At 42.1% G+C, this 18,882-nt stretch overlaps 1 protein-coding gene across 1 annotated transcript in view; it reads left to right on the top strand.

Moving 5' to 3' along the window:
* LMLN (leishmanolysin like peptidase) overlaps positions 1 to 18,882 on the top strand; it is a 138,432-nt gene that overhangs the window by 86,510 nt on the left and 33,040 nt on the right. Inside the window, exons 18-19 of the transcript XR_007457285.1 lie at positions 493 to 563; positions 4,921 to 5,042. The gene's annotated coding sequence lies outside the window, so the exon portion shown is untranslated. The remainder of the gene's footprint in view (positions 1 to 492; positions 564 to 4,920; positions 5,043 to 18,882) is intronic.

Below are 18,882 nucleotides of genomic sequence, written 5' to 3'. Positions count from 1 at the left end.
AAGAAAGACAATTTGAATACACTATCCACCAATGCAGAGAAGATTTTGTGTGTGAATCAGTATGTTTGTGAATTTTGGGGAGTCAACATAAGGTGTGTTGAAAACCACAGGCCGAAAATGGTGCCTCTTGAGCTAGGCCAAGTCACTAAACCAGAGCTTAATATCTAACCTAATTGCAGTTCCAACCTCCCCCAGAAATGTTAAGTTTTAACTGGTCAGTCAAGAATTTTCCAAAAAGCACTACTAGGTAATCTGCTGTCTAGGCCTTCTCTATCCCCCAAAGGAAGATGAGGTAATCTGCATAATAAGACCTGCCCTTTTCCTTCAGAAGGCCAGTTTGCCTAATACAGTCCTTTCTTTTCTTCTGCTAATAATTTTCCTTCCTATGAACTCTCCTCTACTTGTTAGATGGGATGCTGCCAGATTCATGAATTGCTTAATAAAGCCAATTAGATCCTCAATTTTACTCATTTGAATTTTGTTTTTTAATAGGTGGTAAGTAAGAGCAAAGGCTTTGGCAACAGAGAGATCTGGGTCCCAATACTACTGACTTTAAGACTTTGGTAAGTTATTTATGGCTAGGAGTCCTTCTCTATAAACTGTAGCTTGAAAAAATTTTATCTTTCTTTCAATGGAGTTAATAGCCACCATTCTAAAGTAGGGAAAATGTTCGTTAAAGATTTATTAGGGTTCAGTTACAGGAAGCAGAATCCATTTTTAAGCTGAGAGTGATTTCATACAGGATGAGTGTTTACAATACACTTGGAAAAGCTGGAGAAGGGGGCTTTGTGCTGGCCCTGAAAGAATGTCTCCAGAATGGGGTGCCTTGGTGGCTCAGTCAGTTGAGTGTCCGACTTCAGCTCAGGTCATGATCTCACGGTTCATGAGTTCGAGCCCTGCATCGGGCTCTGTGCTGACAGCTCAGAGCCTGGAGCCTGCTTCAGATTCTGCATCTCCCTCTCTCTCTCTCTGCCCCTCTCCCACTTGCTCTCTCTCTCTCAAAAATAAATAAAAGCATTAAAAAAAAATTAAAAAAAAAAAAAAGAATGTCTTCCAGAACAACCCTGTAGAACTTGGCTCCATCAGAACTGCTGTCTCTTCCACAAAGAAGGGAAGGTGAATCAGGAAACTGATTTTCTGACTGCAGCTGCAGTGACTTTCTCCTGACTGTCATGCACAGTGCTAGTGACCAGGTCCTAGAGTGCTGCTGAAGAACACCCCGCATATCCATTATAAACTTCTTGCAGAAAATAGCCAGGCATTGAAAGATGACCTCTGCCTTCCCAACCCTACAAGAGTGACTCTAGATGATGGAGCCTAATTCATATGCAAAACTTCACTGTACAGATGTCCATCACAAAAGGAACTCAGGTCAAAACTACAAAGAAGAGAGGAGCCTGGGTGACTCAGTCAGTTAAGTGTCTGACTCTTGACTGTGGATCAGGTCATGATCTCACAGTTTGTGAGTTAGAGCCCTACGTTGGGCTCTGTGCTGACAGTGCAGAGCCTGCTAGGGATTCTCTCTCCCTTTCTCTCTGCCCTTCCCCCGCTCAAGCTTTGTCTGTCTGTCTGTCTGTCTCTATTTCTCTCAAATAAATACATTAAAGAAACTAAAAAAAATTTAAAAAACAGAAAAGAACTTTCCATCCTGTAGCCTAATTCAAATTGTGGGAGTTTTGTGCATTCAGAAATTTGTATGCAAAAATTGTCTATATGCACATATGTAAATAAGGGCATAGTGATTAATTGTTAAATACTTAGAAGAATTATTTTTTTAACGTTTATTTATTTTTCAGAAAGAGAGCATGAGTGGGGCAGGGCAGAGAGAGAGGAAGACACAGAATCTGAAATAGGCTCAAGGCTCTGAGCTGTCAGCACAGAGCCTGATGTGGGGCTGGAACTCATGAACCACAAGATCATGACCTGAGCTGAAGTTGGACGCTTAACCAACTGAGCCACCCAGGCGCTCCTTAGAAGCATTATTAGAACCGGGGCAGGGAGCATGCCCTTACTGCCCCCCATCCACCCACACTTGGCAAATTAAATTCTATCTCAAGTCTCAGCCCAGGCATCACCTGTTGCAGAAAGCCTTTCCCTGGCCTTTAGACTTCCACACCTTAGTGTAGGATTCAGGCTTCTCCTTCTCTGCTCCCTGGTATGGTATGGTAATCATAAATCATATTAAAATGTGAATACAGGGGGAATGGAGAGTTATTATTTAATGGGTACAAAGTTTCAGTTTGAGATGGTAAAAGAGGTTCTCGAGATGGATGATGGTGATGGTTGCACAACAATGTGAATGTGCTTAATGCCACTAAACTATATACTTAAAATAGTTGAATGGTAAATTTTATGTTATGTATATTTTACATCAATAGAAAATAAAAAGTAAAAGTAAACGTGAATACATACCGGTGAATTGCCCTCTAGTGGAGTAAATTACTCATTTCTCCACACAATCACCAAAAGTGAATGTTATCTAAAAATTTTTTTGGAACAATAGGGGATTTGCTGTATTGATTGGCATTTTTTGGTTGCTTATAAAGTTGACCTTTTTTTTCCCCACATGTTGATTAGTCACCTGTATTTCTTCTTTTGACATGCACATTCAATTTTGGCCATTTTTCCACAAGAGGTATTTGCCTTTTTTCTTACTGATGAAAGTAAGTGCATTATGTGTGTTAGGAATGGAAACCCTTAGCCTATCATTGACATTTGCTTTTAGAGATTCCCTTTTTTGGGAGCGACTCAGCCCTGGCCCCAATCACTCCAGTATCCCCTTGCTATACCTTCTGTACCCCACAGAGCTCTATCCACTGTGCCACATTTTCTATCACAGTGATTTCAAAGTAGGGGGTTTGAACAGTTCTTTAAAGGTCTTCCCTTGCTTCTCATTTCTACACCCTAGAGAAGAATGTGGAAAATCAGAGTAAATTTGAGGTAAGATTAACAATTTGCACTTCTCCTTCTCCTCCCCTTTCCTCAACCTCACATTTCCTGGCATTCCAGACCAGCCTTCCCTTATACCTCCAAGTGGAAGTGTTCCTTCCTGATTTTAGAAATGTAATCATAAAAGAGGCCTGGACTGTTAGTGTTGGGTAGGTGGGAGGATGTAGGGAGGAGACTTGGCTTCACATCCCATTATTGGCAAATACCCTCATCTGAAAGAGGAGGCTGATTTTCCAATCTCATGGGTTTGTGAAAGGAAAGGACTGATTGAGATAATATATGTAAAACAGTATAGTGTCTGGCATATAATAGCTATTATTGTCAGTATTGTATTATTCCGATGATGATGTTGATGTTGGTGATGGTCCTCACTATCTTGCCAGACCATTGTAAATGAGACATGCAAAAGGAAAACAGCATGAGTAATAAAGCACAGAATAAAAAAATGACACACCTGCACCCATACACTCATATCCCCTCAACTTGGGAATTTTGTTCTCTATAGTGTACTTTTAAGTAGGATATAGGATGAGTACATGAAACATGATCAAACAGTCCCAGAACACACAGTTTAGATGACAAGATTATATTCATACAGTTTAGATGACAAGATTATATTCATCTTTCCTGTGGCTCTTTATGCCTCATTGTTCTCCTTCATCACTCAGTCCCTCTGAGATAACTCTCTGAGGCAGTTAGCCCCTTTGCTTTCCAAACCTTTGTATATTTGTACTTCTCTTTCCTCTGTGCAGTTTTCTTTGTTTGGGTTTTGCTTTTCTCTTCGTGCATTCTGTTTCTTATGCATCGTGCTCTCTCTTTTCCATGTCCTCCTTCACCCCTCCCCCCTCCATTTTCTTTCCTCTCTCATCCTCTCTTCCTACAGGTCTCTGTGTGGGATCTTGTTACCTTGTGCTCTTCACTTCTGCATCCCTGTGATGATGTTGCCTCCATCAGTGCATTTGTTTTAATGCCCAGCTTCTCATAGATCACAGTGGACACCAGGGTCATGACACCAGAGTTCTCAAAAATTCCCTGGTTAAAAAGGAGGCAGATGCCAGTGTCAGAGGAAGGACAGAGATAGTACATATATAGTCAAATTTAGAAGACAGCAAAGAATAGACTGAAGGAGGTGGAACAAACAACCCCTCCAAAGTCGCCAGTCTTCTGCCCACAGTGAAGACCAGGAATACACTCCGCCCATCAGCCCCTCCATTGTCCTTCCCTCCCTTTATCTACCTTTAGGTCTCATGTCCCCCATTTCATTCTACTCCAGTGGGTCTTAAGGTATGGTCCCTAGACCAGCAGCACTCATTAGAAGTGCACATTCTTGGGTCCTACCTCAGACCAACTGAATCAGAAACTTCAGGGGTGGAACCCTGCAATCTGTGTTCTGACAAAGTCTTCTGAGTGATGCTGTGGCAAACTCAAGTTTGCAAACTTCTGCCCTAAACTGTCTTGTGCTTTTTACAAACATCCACCTGATAAAAGTCCTAACTCTGAATGAACTTAATTATCTAGGCCTTACCTGCACCTGGGCAGCTGAGCCCTGCTGGAGAAAAGCACTCAGCTGGGTATTAATTGGTGTAATTGTAAACTCAGTCACTATCCTCAGTGGGATTCTGCCCAGCAATCCTCTTTCTCTAATCACTTACTCTTCTGCTCTTAGGGTTGCCAGAATTAGCAAACAAACAAACAAAAACAGAATGCCCAGTCAGATGTGAATTACAGATAAATATACACTAAAAAATTGTTTGTTGCTTATCTGAAATTAATTTGAATGAGCATCCTATATTTTTATTTGCTAAATCTGGCAACCCTAACTAGGAGATAAATATAGTCAGCAGGCAGGCAGTGGGGAAGAGAAGCCCAATCTAAGGTAGAAGAGAGCAAGCACAAGGTGGACCCTAAAAATGAAATAAAACCGTGACAGTCTTTGTTGCCTCCAACCTTGACGGTGTTATCATCCTGCAGAAGCTGGGACCCTTATCAGAGAGCTAAACACACACACCTGGCCCAGGAGCCGGAGATGCTGGAGGAGGACTCAGGGGAAGCTGGAGCAGTCGTAGGCCTGACTGCATCTTCACAGCAGCAAGGTGAGCCAGCCAATAGATGACAATGTGTGTAAGCTACAAAAATGGCTGTTACTTCACTTCTGCTCTCAGTCTCTAGGATCTCTGCCACAAGAATCTCTCATGGATCTTCTAACACACACAGAAGGGAATTTTGGGAAAAGTAGCTCAAGCTAAGCCAAGGTGACACATTATAATCTACCACACTCATTCTCCATTTTATTTTATTTATTTTTTAATTAATTTTAATTAATTAATTAATTTATATTTTAGAGAGAGTATGAGCAGGGGAGAGGGGTAGAAAGAGAGAGATCTCAAGCAAGCTCTACATTCAGCATGGAGCCCAACACAGAGGTTACTGCTACGTGGAATCATGACCTGAGCCAAAATCGAGTTAGATACTCAACTGACTAAGCCACCCAGGCACCCCTCATTCTCCATTTTAATTTTTCTTTCTTTTTTTTTTTTTTAATGTTTATTTATTTTTGAGACAGAGACAGAGCATGACCTGTGGAGGGGCAGAGAGAGAGAGAGGGAGACACAGAATCAGAAGCTGGCTCCGGGCTCCAAGCTGTCAGCACGGAGCCTGACTCGGGGCTTGAACTCACAAACCACGAGATCATGACTTGAGCTGAAGTCAGACGCGTAATGGACTGAGCCACCCAGGCTACCATCCATTTTAATTTTTCTTAAGTTTATTTATTTATTTAGAGAGAGAGAGCATGTGGGAGGGGCAGAGAGGAGGCGCAGAGAGAATCCCAAGCAGGCTCCAGACTGTTAGTGCAGAGCCCAACGCAGGGCTCACCCTACAAACCATCAGATCATGACCCAAGCAGAAATCAAGAGTTGGATGCTTAACTGAATGAGCCACCCCGGCACCCCTCATTCTCCATTTTATAAAGGGGCTCAGGATGCCTGGGTGGCTCAGTCAGTTAAGCTACCAACTTCGGCTTAGGTCATGATCTCACGGTTTGTGAGTTTAAGCCCTGTGTCAGGCTCTGTGCTGGCAGGTCTGAGCCTGGAGCCTGTTTTGAATTCTGTGTCTCCCTCTCTCTGCCCCTGCCCCCTCTCAAAACTGAATAAATGTTAAAAAATTGTTTAAAAAAGTAAACATTAAGAAAAATTAAAATAAAAAGGGGCTCAATGTTGAGTGCCAAGGACAAATGAATAATTTACATAGAAATAACTATCTTTTGTTGAATGCCTATGACGTAAGCATTTCTCATATATACTCTTTATATATATTTTACTTACAGAGATATATGAAAATATCCATTACAAACTAGATCTCATTTAGTCCTTGTAACAATGCTACAAAGTTGGTATTATTCATAGCCTTTTGTAGACAAAGAAACTAAAGGTAGAAAAGTAGAGAAATTTTCCCATGAATGCACAATACACAAAGGGCAAAGCTATGATTCGAAGCCAGGTCTCTTTACAGCCTGTATTCCTAACCATTAAGCTCTGTGCTACCCAGCCTCCCAGCAAACTGTAGACTTTATTATTTCATAAGCACTAAATCTGTACTTGGTCCACAGACCACCTAGGAAACCTTCATGCACTTGTGCTCGTCAGCAATTCATACTTGACTCCTTTGGTTTGGGAACAAGTTCTTGAGGCTCTCATCACACTCCCTGACAACTCACCCAAGTCAGAGTCCCAGCCCTTTCACTTAGTGGTTGAATGGCCCTGGGAAAGTTACTTAGGTTTTATCAGCCTCACTCTCCCTCATGATGGCTGATTCCTTAAAAAAATTGTGCAGTCTAGATGGCATTAACCCTGGGAAAATGTCTGGCACAGCCTCATTATCCTTGTCCTCCACAAATGGGAGTTTTCCCCTTCTTCATTGGATTAGCTCCCACTGCTTACATCTAGGCTGAAGACTCTTTATACCTCCAGTCCTAATCTCTTCTCCCTTCAGGACTATATTTCCTGTTTCCACCAGGAAACATCGCCACCCCCAAATTATCTTACATCTGAACCACTATGTGCAGTTTTTCAATAACATCTTTCCAGTCCTCAAGCTCACTTCCTTAAAATCACTTCTATTTCTTGTCTCCTCCTGCCTTGTTCAGACATTATGTATGCAGCATTAACTACTCTGAGGAAATAATCTTTCAACTCTTGGTGCCATATTTTAAAAAGTATTTTGGCAAACTTGAATAAATCAGAGCAGGATGATCAGGATGATGGAGGCCTGGAAAGTGGCATTGTAGAATGAACACACACATATATGTAAAGGAAATGGGGATTTTTTTTCTCCTTCAGAAAGGGTTGTCATTGGGAAGAGAAGGTCCTTTCTCTGTGGGCTTCAAAGTGCAGACTCAATGCAAAATGCATTTCTGCTGAACATAAGGAAATTTTGAGGATTAGAGTTTGTACCATTGGGTAGGTGCAGTCATTTGGAGTTCCCTGTCCCTGTCTCATCTACTTGCTCTTTCCATTCTCATTCCTGCCAGGAGGAGGAGGATTTCAACAAAAAGACATTCTCAATTGCTCTAAGAATCTTAGGGAAACAGCTTGCTAAGCCTCAAATGTGTACATACCAGCACCTCTGTTGAATGACCCTAGACCCACTGGAATCATGTGCTATCCACTTTGAATGTATTTGAAACCTGGTTTCCCAGCACCTGTAACATGAAATCTGAGGGCTGCTGATGGCAAAGAAGAGTTTATTAATTTCCCTATGGGCCAACCAGAGACCTGAACTCATAATATTGCCTTAAATAATAATATACTTCTTTAGTGTACCTAGCACTTTCATTTTCAGCCTAGAGGGCCCCAGTTTCAGACTGTTTGGGTCATTCCTTTTCTTCTAACCAGGGCAAGCAATATTAGCAAGACAGAGGTTTATCTTTTAAATGGCCCTTCTGCTGTTAAGAATCAGGACCATGGGGCAGCTGGGTGGCTCAGTCAGTTAAGCATCCAACCCTTGGTTTTGGCTCAGGTCATGATCTCATACTTTGTGTTTTCTGGGTTCGAGCCCCGTGTTGGTCTCTGCACTGGCAGCATGGAGCCTGCTTGGGATTTTCTCTCTCCCTCTTTCTCTGCCTCTTCCCCATTCGCTCTCTCAAAATAAATAAATAAACATTAAAAAAAAAAAGATGGGGCACCAGGGTGGCTCAGTTGGTTAAGCATCTGACTTTGGCTCAGGTCATGATCTTGTAGTTTGTGAGTTTGAGCCCTGCATCAGGCTCTGTGCTAACAACTCAGAGCCTGGAGTCTGCTTTGGATTCTGTGTCTCCCTCTCTCTCTGCTCCTCCCCGACTTGTGCTCTGTCTCTCAAAAATAAATAATAAAATAGTTTAAAAAAAAAAACATTAAAAAAAGAAATAATATGAGGACCAGGACAAGGGGACTTGGCAGTCTCAGACATGAGGGGCAGACGGGCCCTTGCTGGCCTGAATACAGATGATATGATGGGATGAAGCTGGGTGGGCTCCTGAGGTTGGGCATGGGCAGAAGTGTAGAAAAATGACAGAGTACAAGAAAGAGGTTCCTAGTCACCCAAAAGGATACTGCATAGGAACAGAAAGAAATATTTTGCTCTGTCCTTTGTGCATAAGTGGAGGAATGTGGGAATAGAAGTTCAGTGGGCAGTTGGACTCTAGAAATATTCATACCTAAAAGAAAGTAGAATTGCTTGATGGCCAACCTACAGGTGTTGATGGAGCACCTACCTAGGTTCTGATCCAGATTCTACCACTCACCATCTGCTGCCTCAGGCAGGCTGCCTAACCTCTGCTGCCTCATCTCTAAACAGGGGTCATAATGTCCCCAAGACTCTGGAGGGAATCAAAAGACTTACATTTAAAGCAGTTAGAACAGCCTAATGTGAAGGAGGTCCTCAAGAATGTTAGTAATCGGGGCGCCTGGGTGGCGCAGTCGGTTAAGCGTCCGACTTCAGCCAGGTCACGATCTCGCGGTCCGTGAGTTCGAGCCCCGTGTCAGGCTCTGGGCTGATGGCTCGGAGCCTGGAGCCTGTTTCCGATTCTGTGTCTCCCTCTCTCTCTGCCCCTCCCCCGTTCATGCTCTGTCTCTCTCTGTCCCAAAAATAAATAAAAAACGTTGGGAAAAAAAAAAAAAAAGAATGTTAGTAATCGTTTTCTTTAGGTGAGAAGTTGACCTTAGGTAGCTTCCAAAGTCCTTCACCCTGTGAGATGTTTTGTTAATCTTGTGGTTTTTCCTCGTCATCTGAGTCTGCCTTTTCCTGTCCATTCTGATAGCTATTCCCCAGGCCAGGATTATAACCTTGGGCTGGTTGGGGTGAAACAAAAGGGGAGCTTCCCATTGTCCCCATGGATCTCTTCTAAAACACCAGCCCTTCTTCACATCTGCTCTCAGCTCCTTTGACTCTCTTACTATATGGTGAAGAAGATATCAAGGAACCAGAACAAGACTAGGCAGGTAAACTCCCACCCTAGCTTCTTGACTCTAGTCGGTGTTCAGGGCATGACTCACCAGCTAGGCTGCGGCATCTGTCCTGGGTTTTGCCTTTACTTCAATCCCAAGCAACGGTCATAAAAGCAAGGTTCTCCTAAGTTCTCCAGGCTCCACTTCATCCTGACCTTCCCTGACTGCTCCATTTTCTGACAGTTTCCTTTTGTTACATTCAGTTTCCTTCTCTCAACTAGGCATGCAGTCTACATAACAAATCCTGACTGGTACAGTAGAGAGTGGGTGCCTCAGTGAGCCTCGCAGGGCAAGTTTGAACCCATCTGTACCCAACTGGAAAGGTTGTGCCTCCCCTGCATGCCTGTCTCGGCCTCCTGCCATCCAAACTGCACAAGTCAGCAGTACTTCTTTCTCTAAACAACAATTTGAATATGTTTTATCTCATCAGCTTCAATTCCCTCTGGCTTGAAATGGCATCTCTTATTTACGCTGAAACTGTTTATATGTACATTTTGCCCCTCAACCTTTGCCTTTATCATGTGTCCATTCAGGCTGCTTTGACAAAAGTGCCACAGGTTGGGTGGCTTACAAACAACATAGATTTATTTCTCATGGTTCTGGAGACTGGATATCTGAGCTCAGGGTGCTGGCCTGGTAGGGTGAGGGCCCTCTTCCAGGTCACAGACTTCTATTTGTATCCCCAGATGGCAGAAAGGATGAGGGATCTCTCTGAGATATCTCTTATAAGGGGAACATTATCTTATAAGAGCACAAATCCCAATCATAAGTGCTCCACCCCCATGACCTAAGCACCTGCTAAAGGACACCTCCTAATACCATTACATCGGGCATTAGGATTTTCTAAATTTTTTTTTAATGTTTATTTATTCTTTGAGAGAGAGAGAGAGAGAGACAGAGTGTGAGTGGGGGAGGGGCAAAGAGGGAGACACAGAATCTGAAGCAGGCTCCAGGCTCTGAGCTATCAGCACAGAGCCCGACGCAGGGCTTGAACTCATGGACTGCGAGATCATGACCTGAGCTGAAGTCGGTTGCTTAACCAACTGAGCCACTTAGGCGCCCCTGGCATTAGGATTTTCAACATATTAATTTGGGGGTAACACAAACATTCAAACCGTAGCATCTTCTGTGTTTTTCTCAGTATTGCCCTGCTCAGGCTCCTGAGCATAGCCAGGTGGACTGGCTTCTTGTCACCACTTGTGTTGTGTGGGTCTCCACTTTTCAGTCCTCATGAATGTCATTTCCCTGGCCTAAACTAACCTTCCTTCTACCAGGTCACCCCCACCGAATTCAGTACAAAAGATGGTTTAGCCTTGGTACTTCAGACTTGACTTACCTTTGGCATTGCAATTCACGGTAAAAATATGCAAAAATCTCACAAATATGAGGCTTACTATAAGTGACTTTGTATCTAATGGTAGCCTATGGATTACTAATCAGTGTGGCATCACGTACATGCTCCAACATGGATGAAACTTGAAGATGTTATGTTAAGTGAAATAAGCCAGTCACAAAAGGACAATATCATATGATTTCACTTACATGAGGTGCCTGGAGTAGTAAAATACCCAGAGACAGAAACCAGAACAGTGCTTGCCGGGATCTGGAGGGAGAGGGGAATGGAGAGTTACTGTTTAATGGGTACAGAGTTTTTGTATGGGATGATGAAAAAGTCCTGGAGATGGATAGTGGTGATGGTTTCACAACAATGTGAATGTATTTAATACCATTGAACTGTACGTTCAAAATGTTATGTATATTTTACCACAATAAAACAATTTTTGAGTAATATGTGGTAATTATAAAACTATCAGAAAATATGAACAAGTGAAAAAGGAGAAAATAAAAATACACTTGCAAGATTATTTTTACTGAATATATTATAAACCTCTTTGTAAGTTGCTGGATAATGTGCTATCAAACTTAAGGTTTGCATGGTTTGTTCGTTTTTTTAAAGTTTATTTGTTTTGAGAGAAAGAGTAGGGGAGGGGGAGAGAGAAGGAGAGAGACAGAATCCCAAGCAGACACTGTGCTGTCAGCACAGAGCCCAACGTGGGGCTCAAACCAACGAACTGTGAGATCATGACCTGAGCTGAGATTAAGAATTGGATGCCTAACTGACTGAGCCACACAGGTGTCCCTGTAATTTTATTTTATGGATATGCATTAATTAATGTAATCAATATCCTATTAATGAATATTGAAGCTATTTTGTTTTTCTTTTTTTTGCCTATTAAAAAGATTACTACAAGAAACATACTTATAGCTAAATATTTATGACATTGCAAGGTGAGTGTGGTTATAAAACAGCAAAATAACTTAACTTTGTGATGATGGAATTGTTCTGTATCTTGACTGGTGATGGACACACAAACCTATACAATGTGATAAAACTGTTTATCTCTAAATACACACATATGCATATACACATGCATAAATAAGTACAAGTAAAATGAGATATCTGAACAAGATTATGGATTATGTTGATGTCAGTATCCTGGGTGATATTGTACTATAGTTTGTGAGATGTTAACATTGGAGGAAATTGGGTAGATGGTATATGAGCTCTATTATTTCTTTTTTCCTTTTTTTTATTTTTGAGAGAGAGAGGGAGAGGATGAGTTGGGGAGGGGCGGAGAGAGGGAGACAGATAATGCTAAGCAGACTTCAGGCTCTGAGCTGTCAGCTCACCAGGGCTGGAACTCACAGACCACGAGATCATGACCTGAGCAGAAGTTGGATGCTTAACCAACTGAACCACCCAGGTGCCCCAGAGATCTATTGTTTCTTACTGCCTGTTAGTTAATACAAATTTTCAAATGAGGAATTACTGAATTAAAAGCATTATTGTAAAGAATTTTGGTATGGAGTGCCTGGGCGGCTCAGTTGGTTGTGTCACTGAATCTTGGTTTTGGCTCAGGTCATGATCTCACAGCTCATGTGTTCGAGCCCTACATCGGGCTCTGTGCTGGCAGCTCAGAGCCTGCTTGGGATTCTCCTTCTCTCCTTCTCTCTCTGCCCCTCCCCCCACCCCAAATAAATAAACATTAAAAAGATAATATAGCTTTTGTTACACATTGCTGTTTATGCTCATACCAATAGTGTATGAACTCCACCTCATAACATTGAATGTTATTATTGTAAACACCTTTAGTTCAATCAATATATTATTTCTCATCAATATTTAATTCCTTAAAGGTTTTAACATAGCAACACATGGTCATTTCTCTATATGTAAGTAATCCCTTCTTTTTCATTAGCTGAACAACTTCCCTTTAGGGGAGGGACCAAGAATCCACTTCTTTCTGTACTTTTCATAAAGATCACCAGGGAGTCTGGGGAACCATACTTAGAGGAGCACATAAGGTACTAAATCCTTCATCTTATAGGTAGTGACCTTGGATTTCTATGATTTGTGCAAAGTACATTTTAAGTAGTATCACCTGAGAATTTGCTAGAAATGCAAATTCTTTGACTCCACCATAAACCTACTGAATCAGTTTCTGGGCATGGAGCCCAGCAATCTGCTTTAATAAGCTCTCCAAGTAATTGGATTGCACACTGGAATTTGAAAAGTGCTATTTGTAGAAGACATTGATGAGCATCATTGTTTATCTTTTCTCCCCACACCCTTCCCACACCCTCAATGACCTGTCACTTCCATGAAGACCAGGACTCTTTATCCATTAAAGTTCACTCTTACATCCCTAGTACCTAAACCAAGGGTGCTTAATAAATAATTACGCAAGAAATAATTTAGGGGGCACTTGAGTGACTCAGTTTGTTGACTCTTGATTTCAGCTCTGGTCATGATCCCATAGTCATGGGATCATGCCCAAGTCAGGCTTTGACCTGAGCATGGAGCCTGCTTAAGATTCTCTCTCTTTCTCTGTCTCTGTCTCTCTCTCTCTGTCTCTCTCCCTTTCTCCTTCTGCTCCTTTCCCCCACTCACACATTCTCTCTTTCTAAAAAAAAAAATAACTTAGTAATTAACCAAACTCTGCCCCCCAGAGTCTGTGTCTTCACTCTGGACTGTGCAGCCAGACTCTTGGACAGGGTCTCTGGCAACTATTTACATTACAAGGGTGAGGCCTGTGGGTGTGCAAGACCCCAGTCAAAGCTAATTTCTTGGTTCAGCTTTGCAAATGCAAGGAGGGTGACCAGAAAAATCTGGGGGTGTTGGTTGCTCCATAGACTTATAAAATGTTGCCTATATTAGGCCTCAAACCCCAAGCTCATCAGTTAAAATGGAGCTTGTGTCATTCTTGGCAAGACAATGCTATTCAAAAGTGTGAGCAATAAGCAGTAAAAAAAAAAAAAAAAAAAAAAAAGCTAGATGATATAGGCTGGCCGGGTTCAAGGACCCAGAGAAGGTACCACAGGACCAGCCAAGAGGGTCCTTGGCTTTGCACAGGATAGAAATCAAAGGTGAGGCAAGAGGAAGTGAGAATAGAGTTTATTGAAGACATGGTGAGAGTGAAGATACAGAGTGTCCTGGAGACTCTCTGGAAAGGTGAGTGAGTTTCATCCTTGCTTGGGGTCTGGGGTTTTTATTTAGGATTGTGGTCTGGTGCACATATCTTCTCAGTCATCCAGGAACAAAGAGGAGTGTTTAAATGTTCTTCATAGGTCACTTATGCCCTGGAGTCAGGTCTTGATGAGTCAGTGGTCTTGGAAAACAGGTTCATGATGACCCCACCTGGTCACTCCTTAGATGTTATCTATTGTGCTGGAAGACTCCAAAGAGGTCATTAACTCCTTGACCTTTACAAGGAGGACATACATTACCTGTTCTGTGAGGCATATGTAAGGGGGTAGGGTGCAGATTCTAGCAAGAACAGAAGCAGGGAAAGGAGTGAAGAAAACAGTTTTTCATGGGGTTCCTTTAGTTTCTCTGTCTCACTAGACAATTCAAACCTGTGCATAATCTCAGACCCACAGCAGCCCTCCTCCATCATATGACTTCTCCCAAGGTAGCTCAAAATAAGTGTGTGATGAGTCTCATCTGGTTTTCCCAGATTATCTCTGGAGGAGATGACAGGAGCAGGACAGGAAGTGACAAAGAAGTTGTGAAAATTTTCATGGGGCTCATCCATCCCCACAAGAATGTAAGCCTATGGAGCAGAGATTTCTGTCTGTAAATTTAGTTCACTGATGTGTCCCAGGACAGAGAACATTTCCTGCCACAATTAGTAGGTGCCTAATAAATATTTCTTAAATGTTTGAAGAAAAATGAGCAGGACATCCTTGCTTTATGACACCTGTTCTCAAAGGCCAACACCTTCTAGAATTGATCTGTTCCTTTAGTCTGGTCTTGTGGCATCAAAAACACTCCATGTGAACCCAAGATCATATTTTTGACGAAGACACATGCCAAAGGCCTTAACCCTCAGGGCATCTCCTTAGTCTTCTAGCCTTGGAGGCTGGATTTTGAGGCCTGCAGCAGTAGCTCAGAACTTGACAAACTGGCTGGGATTGGGGGCAAGGTACCAGCAGCAGGACATGAAGAGTTTCACTCAGGCTGCCTGAGAACATCTTTATCTCATTGAGAGTCATTGCTTTTGTTTTATCATTGGAATTTCCCTCCTATGCACCCTCTAAGAAACTCAGAAGACAGGCACTTACCCAATACGCAACAATAGTCATAGAAGGGTCAGCCTTGACTTACAATGTGCAAAGCAGCACTCTCTCCCTTGTCCCCAGAACACACTCCATTCAAGTAAGATGGAATCACAATTATCACTCAGTATAGCAAAACGAGAAAATCTTGGGGCACTTGGGTGGCTCAGTCAGTTAAGTGTCCAACTCTTGATTTCAGCTCACGTGATTTTAGTCACGAGATTGAGCCCCCTTGTCTAGAATCCCTGCTTGGGATTCTCTCTCTCACTCTCTCTCTGCCCCTACCCTGCTATCTCTCTCTCTCTCTCTCTCTCTCTCTCTCAAAATACATTAAAAAAATTAAAGAAAAAAAAAAACAAGAGAAAATCTTGACTGTACCTAGGTAAAGGAGATGCCAAAGTCTCCAAGCTTTATATGAGTCATCAGTCAGCTCCATGCATACAGCCCAGATATAATTCAGAGTGATGACAAATAGGATTATCACCTTTGGCTATGGCCTTACAGGCCTCTGGACCTGCTTCCTAGAATCAGAAAAGGTCATCACCATTCTCCTTTTTGCCACCTCACCCCCCAAAATGAAATCTGACTGGAAATAGTTCTTTGGTATCTTGAAAGTAGACTAGGGATTGGGACCTCTAGCTCCTGACTTGCCAGGGTCACAGATATATTGTGTCCAATTGACTTAGTCCCTGCCTCGGTGCCTTAGTTTTTCTATATGAGAACGTCACAAAGTTCATTCAAAGCTCATTCCATCCAGCCTCTTAACCTCCTGGCAGCTCATTGCTAAATGATCTGTTGAGGAGCAAGAATTCCTGTCCCCTCAAAGGTCCTTCTAACGGGACTAAGAGTCAAATTGACACGAAACAGATTAACAGGAGAAAATAAAATTTAATAGTGTACTTACAGGGAATCCATACAGACATTTAAATTCCAAAGACCTCCAAAATGAGGTATATATGTCATTCTGAACTAAGGAGAAATGGGTAGGGATCGGGTTCTTCAAAAGGGGAAGAATACAATCCTTAGGAAGATGAAAAAGTGTAAATATTTGGTAAACAAATGTTTTCTGGGCCATTCCGAAACAATGGGACAGAGAGTGATGTGAAATGTTGGGGAGTGAAGGGTCAAGAAAGAATTTCTTGCAAAAAAAAATAATAAGGTGGGGGGGTGGTTTTTATTAAAGTGCAAGGTTGGGACCCATGGGCAGAAAGAGCTGAACTGAGATTGTGAGGAGTGACTGAGTGTATAGTTTCAAACTGGGAGGGGTTAGGGATGGCATAACTCTCTAAGGAATTTGAACCCTGAAAGCAAGCTTTCCAGCTTGCTGGAAATGACCTTGAGGGGCTAGCTGCTGTTAAGAAAAGGTCATTTACTACTGTCTAGTAAACTCTTAATCACGAGACCCTTCACATGTATATCAGTGGGCCTTATGTTTAGAGAATGATTGCTAAAACATATCTTGGGCAGGGGGCGGGTCAGGGGTGGTAGAAGTAAAGCAAGTTTCTAAAGTGGTTTTTTCAGGATCCTGGAGGTCGGCCTAATGTCAGGCTAAGGTTGCCTTTTGCCTTTAGCAAAGTATTAACATTGAGGCAGCTAAGCTCCTTGAAGAAGGTCACTTTGCTTGTCTCAAGTACTTACTTGTCAAAGGGCTGTAAGTTGTAAGGAAGTTTAATTTTTTTTTCTTTTCCCTTTGTTCTCCACATCAGAGAGAACTTTGCTCAAACAGGCCTTGCTAGGTTCCTCCCTGTCTTCTACATCTAGTTCATATCATAATGTAGTTATCTATGGAGGTAGTACTCTTCCTGGAGCAGGTCTTCTAAGTTCTCTTTATTTAGTTGTGGGGGAGATAAAGAACTTTACCTGGATCTACTGGGTCTTGATTTTTTTTAAGTAGGCTCCACACCTGTGAGAAATAAACCCAGTGACCCAATCAAAGAAGGGACTCGAAGCACGGTGAAGTGAGGCTTTAATCATCATTCTTGGGAGAGCAGGTGTCTGATGGACAGGCACACTTGGGGAGGCTACATCAGGCAATTTATCTCCTAGCACGCAAGACCCTCCCCTGATTCCTCATTGGCTGAGTACTACAAAGGTTACAGCCTTACCCAGAAGTCGCCTATGCCCATGTAAGGCCAAAAAGTAGTCTGATTGGAACAAATGTACATTTCTTAAGGTGACTCAGAGACTTCAGTTCTTTGGCTCATGCTCCTTGCAAAGCCCGTGAAAAGCCCACAAAATGGAGAGGGGAAGAACCAGGAAGTGAAATGTTTAAGGGTTTGGGACTCCATTGTTGGATGGAGGGCCAGTTTGTACATATTTCCAATAGGTTGTAAACCTATTGTTACTAGACAACACAGCTTTTATTTGGTATTTCTGAAAATGAATCATCTCACTTCTTACAACGCACAACATAAGGTTCAAACTCTGAGATCAAGAGTTGCATGCTCTACCAATTAAGCCAGATGGGTGCTCCATTTGACTGCTTTTAACTCAAAATAATCTTTATACTAAAGCAGCCCATCTTGGTGTGGCCTGCCCTTGGCCCCTACAAATCCAAGAGAAGCATTTAGACACCTCCATTACTAGAGATCCCCAGAGTAATTTTTATTTTACTTCTAAGGACATTTTATATAGTGTACAACTTTATGGAATCATTTTACTTATTTATATTTCTTTTTTCCCACATAACTAAAAACTCTTTCTGGAAATGCTATTATTTTGCCACAATGCTTTAGTAAGCAGAGTTCTAAGTCCAGATCAGTTTTCTATCATGATTCTCTCTTATCTTTGTGGCCTCATGCCTGCAATCAGTGACACATGTCAGAAAGTTTTGTGCTGTTTTTCTTCATGTACAGGCAGGATTGCCCTGTTTTTCTGTAAAATGTTTGGTTAGTGCATGCCACATTATGTCTTCATTCCCTCCTCCTATATTTATGGGCATCAGTGATGTTCTAGGCACAGGAGACTCAGCTGTAAATAAGCAGACACAGTCCCAACCCTCTCAAAGCTTACAGTCCTGCCTTCATTTTGCCTTAATTTTCTACAAAAATAGTGTACTGTAGCCAGGGTGCCCAGGATGCAAGAGCACCTGGCTCCCAGGGTCCCACATAGACCAAGTTGGGCCACTTGCCGCTGACAGCATCCAAAGACAGAGAGATGAGTGGAGTTGAAACAAGAAAGAAATTTATCTTTTTTAAGTTTGTTTATTTATTTATATGTTTTTTGAGAGAGAGAGAGAGAGAATCCCAAACAGGGTCTGCACTGCCCATTGTGGGGCTCAATGTGGGGCTCAAACTCACAAACTGTGAGATCATGACCTGAGTTGAAATCAAGAGTCAGTTGGTTAACCAACTGAGCCACCCAGGCACCCCAAGAAAAGAATTTATTTCAGAGAAGTCAACACTGTAAAGACAGCAGACTGGCGGCTCAAAGACTATCTGCAAAGTGCAGGAAATACTTCCAGGTTTATATAAGGAAAATGTGAGACGAAGTTTGTTGGTAGTGCACGTGGGCATTGAAGGTCAAATGGATCATCATCATGGGCAGGGTCTTGCTGGCTCAGGGCAGTCCTTATTACTAGAAGGGGTAGTTTCTGTTCTCATCAGGGGATGCTTTGCCTTCATTCTTTTGCCTAAATTGAGAGATAAACTGGAAAGAACTTAATTAGAAAGTTTGAGGTGAAAATGGAGGCAGTTGAAACCCTCTTTCAGTACCAAAATTTCAACTAATTAAACATGTTTTTCCTTAAACAAGATCAGAGAAAATGTATTCGACAATCAAATACTTTTCTTTCTTTCTTTCTTTCTTTCTTTCTTTCTTTCTTTCTTTCTTT

This window comes from Panthera uncia, chromosome C2 (genome assembly GCF_023721935.1).
Source record: "Panthera uncia isolate 11264 chromosome C2, Puncia_PCG_1.0, whole genome shotgun sequence".
Classification (NCBI taxonomy): Eukaryota; Metazoa; Chordata; class Mammalia; order Carnivora; family Felidae; genus Panthera; species Panthera uncia.
This window is presented reverse-complemented; position numbering and strand designations above follow the sequence as displayed.